The sequence below is a fragment of the Triticum aestivum genome, chromosome 3A, assembly GCF_018294505.1.
Source record: "Triticum aestivum cultivar Chinese Spring chromosome 3A, IWGSC CS RefSeq v2.1, whole genome shotgun sequence".
Lineage (NCBI taxonomy): Eukaryota > Viridiplantae > Streptophyta > Magnoliopsida > Poales > Poaceae > Triticum > Triticum aestivum.
In genome coordinates, this window is record NC_057800.1 from 393241665 (window position 1) to 393245585 (window position 3921).

Here is a 3921-nt window from a genome sequence, read left to right on the forward strand (position 1 = left end):
TAGCAACATTGTAGCCCAGCACCAGCACCAGCAGCCCATCTCCGCAGCCCACCTGCACTGACCTTTCAGCCCAGCCAAGCCCACATGCGCCGATCCTCCTCTGTTCTTCGTCCTCCTCTGTACGGCAGCTCATCCAGGGCTCCACGTCGGCACCTCAACTGATTTGACGGCCGGAACAGGAGCCCCTGCTCCTACAAAACCTACCCCGCAGGCCCCCCTGCAGCCCTAGACTTCTCCGTTCCCTCCTCGCGCCGCCAACCCTTTCCCCTCCCCTCTGTTTCCTCTTCTTCCTCAAGGAACAGAGAAAGAGAAAACACCACCGAGAGCCTCGCCGTTGCTTGCGTGGTTGGAGGTCACCACGGTCATCTCCGGTATGTGCATCTTCTTCCTCGACGTCGTTTATGTCCGTTCAGACGCCTTCCCCGCACTAGGTCGCCTCCATTATGTCGGCGTCTTCTTCCTCTGCTCGACTTCTTCAGGGAACGCGAACACCTCCACGATCAGCGCTTCTTCCTGTACGCCTCTGTCGTCGCGTACCCGGCCTCCATGTCGTATCCTTCGAACCCATGGCGAGCAGTCGCTCCTCCCTGGTCCTTCCTCGGCGTGCTTTTCATCCTGTAACCGTCGTTTTGATCTTGACCGAGGCCCGTCCGCCATGGCCGTTTCTGAAGCAAGCCGAGGCTCTGTTTCCGCGCACATGCACACCTTGCTGCCGCCCCTTGCTGCACTTGTGCACCTTGCCAGATGCTGCTCCCGCCCGCACACCACGCGGTCGCCACACCTCGCCGCACACCCTCACACGGCGCCATCCGTCGAGCCGGCCGCCATGGATGGGCTGAGCCCAGCCTCGTCGGCCGCCTCCTCATCACACGCCCAGCACCCGCTGCTCGCTCCCACCATCTCCCGCAGCTGCTCTGCGTGCACGCGCGCACCCACACCACAATCCCGCACGCCCGCCGTTGTCTTCAAACCGCTAGCGCCGCCGCGTTCGCTCGCCGTCGTCGTTGGTTATCCATGCGCAGCCATTATTCCAAGCTCGAGCCTTTCAGTAGCCGTATAAGTAGAGCCGGCTTCCCATCTGTTAGACAAAGATAGCAGCAGCGCAGTGGTTAGCGCGCCCCGGGCATGTCCAAGCGGTCTGGGGTTCAAACCCCGGGTGGTACCCTTTTTCCTTGTTTTGTGTTTGAACTGCTGTTCTTTTCCCAACCACACAAGAGCAGTCGATCCCTCTCTGTAACGCAAACACCAGACTAGCGCATTGGCTAACACCTTGGTTTCCAACTAGGAGGTCTTGAGATTGAATCCCATTTAGCCCTCAATTCTTTTCCTCTGTTTTCTTTTTTTTAGTCGCGCAAACACCCACTTAGGCCTCACAAGAGCAGTCCATCCCCCTCTGTAACGCAAACACCAGACTAGTGCATCGGCTAACACCCTGGTTTCCAACTACGAGGTCTTGAGATCGAATCCCATTTAGCCCTCAATTCTTTTCCTCTGTGTTAACCATGCATCGGGATTAATTAAACTTTATATTTAATATGCTTAGAATTTTGTCTAGTTTCATAATATGTTTTCATCTATGTTTAAAATGTTTGAACTGCTGTTCTTTTCCCAACCACACAAGAGCAGTTGATCCCCCTCTATAACGCAAACACCAGACTAGCGCAGTGGCTAACACCCTGGTTTCCAACTAGGAGGTCTTGAGATCGAATCCCATTTAGCCCTCAATTCTTTTCCTCTGTGTTAACCATGCATCGGAATTAATTAAACTTTGTGCTTAGAATTTTGTCTAGTTTCATAATATGTTTTCATCTATGTTTAAAATGTTTGAACTGCTGTTCTTTTCCCAACCACACAAGAGCAGTTGATCCCCCTCTGTAACGCAAACACCAGACTAGCGCAGTGGCTAACACCCTGGTTTCCAACTAGGAGGTCTTGAGATTGAATCCCATTTAGCCCTCAATTCTTTTCCTCTGTGTTCTTTTTTTTAGTCGCGCAAACACCCACTTAGGCCTCATTCGCTGCTGAGCCGCTGCACCATGATGCTTCAGGCCCGTGCATGTTTTTTTCTGCCTGTGCATTTAGTTATCCTATATACTTAAGAAGTTCATCCCCACTAAGTGATTTATCTTGACATGCAGCATGTACACATCAGCAAAGTAGCCACGTCACAACCATGCATTCCCACCGCAAGGCGCAAGCACACCTCCTCGGGTGTGAACTGACCTTTTCTTTCCCCCTAAATTCAAGCCATGCATTAGCTATCGGATTCAATGAGCCAAGAACCGAGGAGGTTTGCCTTCTCCACTTCTCCTCCCTGGCCGCTTCTCCTCCCCTCCACTTTCCTCACTCTTGCGCTTCCATCCTCACCGGGGCTACAAATACGTTCCCCTTGCGGGTGTGGCGACTGCGTAGTCAAGACGGCGTCCGCAGAACCCTAAACAATCTTTTCCAATCTTTTCCACCTGCTCTGGGTCCTCCTTCTACTGCCGGCCTCCCCACGTCGGTGTTCAGACCCGTCCCTTCTGTCGTTCCTCCGCTCCGGGTCCTCCTCGAGGCGGCATCATCGGACGCAACAGACGCGGCGGACGCGACTCGCAGCCCCGGTTTGTGCGGGATCCATCAAGGTGGCCTCGGGAAGGAGCAGGTCGCCGGTATCGCCACGCCTCCTCGCGGCCGCCATGGCAGGCAAGCCATCACCTCGCAGCCGATTTATTCTCTGCGCACGCCATGCCTCCCCTGCGGTTTCTCCTCGCGCTGACGGCTTGGGACGCACGCACCGGATGAGACCCTCCCTGCCACGGAGGAGAAGCTCGCCGGCCTCCCCCTGCCTCCTTGACGTAGATATCAATGCCCGCAAGCCCAGCTTCAAGAAGACGGTTAGCATCTCTTCCCCTTAAAGTGATTGCCTTCATTTGGTGTTGTCATTTGTGATGTCTATGATTTTTGGTGCTTACGATCACTCATAAAGATGGGATCCCGGATGGTGGTGTGTTGCATGACAGTTCTTCTCTGTTTTTCCTTAGGTGTGCCATGTTCAGGTTCCAAATGTTCTAAACCTCTGCATGTTCAGGTTCGATTCAGAATTTGAGAAGCAGGTGCTTACGGTGTCACGCAGTACAGTGAAAAGGGCGTTCAGATATACTTAACAGGTTACATATCTTTCCCCTTCGTCTCCCTCCTACCTTGCTTGAAAACAGTTCTCCGCAACTATTAAAACAATCTGCTGAAACTGCTCTACAGGTCCATCATTTCAGCTTTCGGTTCATTCATCTATCTAAACTGTGAGGAGGAGCTATCAAGGCTAGGGATGTGTATACATCACTCCTAGCCACCGGAAGAAGTGGCCAGTTTTCCCTGTACACCTAATTGTCTACAATTTTGATTGATTTATTTATTTTTGCAAGAATTTGAAACTGCAGGACGCCGGAGGCATCCAATAGTTGTAATTTCCTGTTTGCTTTTGTCAAATATCTTCAGAATTGTATAAGTCACTTGCCTTATTAATCTTTTCGTCTCCACAAAGGTTATGTTTGTGAGCACGTTTAATCCCAGTCTTCTATTTATTAGGTCGCTACCTATTGGTCCATGTTTTACTAACCGATTCAGACACATTCCACTTTTGCTTGAATTTATACTGTGAGAAGTAGTGAAGCCAAACAGGTTGTTATTCTTAATCAACGGGAATTGAAGATCTACTCCCATAATTCAAAGGAAAAAATAGAATAAGCCTTTCTTAGTATCATGGCAGTGTTCCACACTTTGATACTCTAATACACTATAGTGCAATTCACAGAAATCCTATTCACACTGAGGCATTGGTCATACAATAGGATCAGACGTTGATATCTATACTTTGGCCATATACATCGACAAGACCCAGTCTACTACCCGTGGAGAAACTGTTCTCTTTTGTTACATTGC

The 3921-nt window shown here is 50.9% G+C and overlaps 1 long non-coding RNA gene across 1 annotated transcript; it reads left to right on the top strand.

Moving 5' to 3' along the window:
* Positions 1 to 220: 220 nt before the first annotated feature.
* On the top strand, positions 221 to 3522 carry LOC123061384 (uncharacterized). Its single transcript, XR_006428972.1, has 3 exons — positions 221 to 371; positions 3024 to 3149; positions 3241 to 3522. It is a non-coding gene; the product is annotated as an uncharacterized lncRNA (long non-coding RNA).
* Positions 3523 to 3921: the final 399 nt, after the last annotated feature.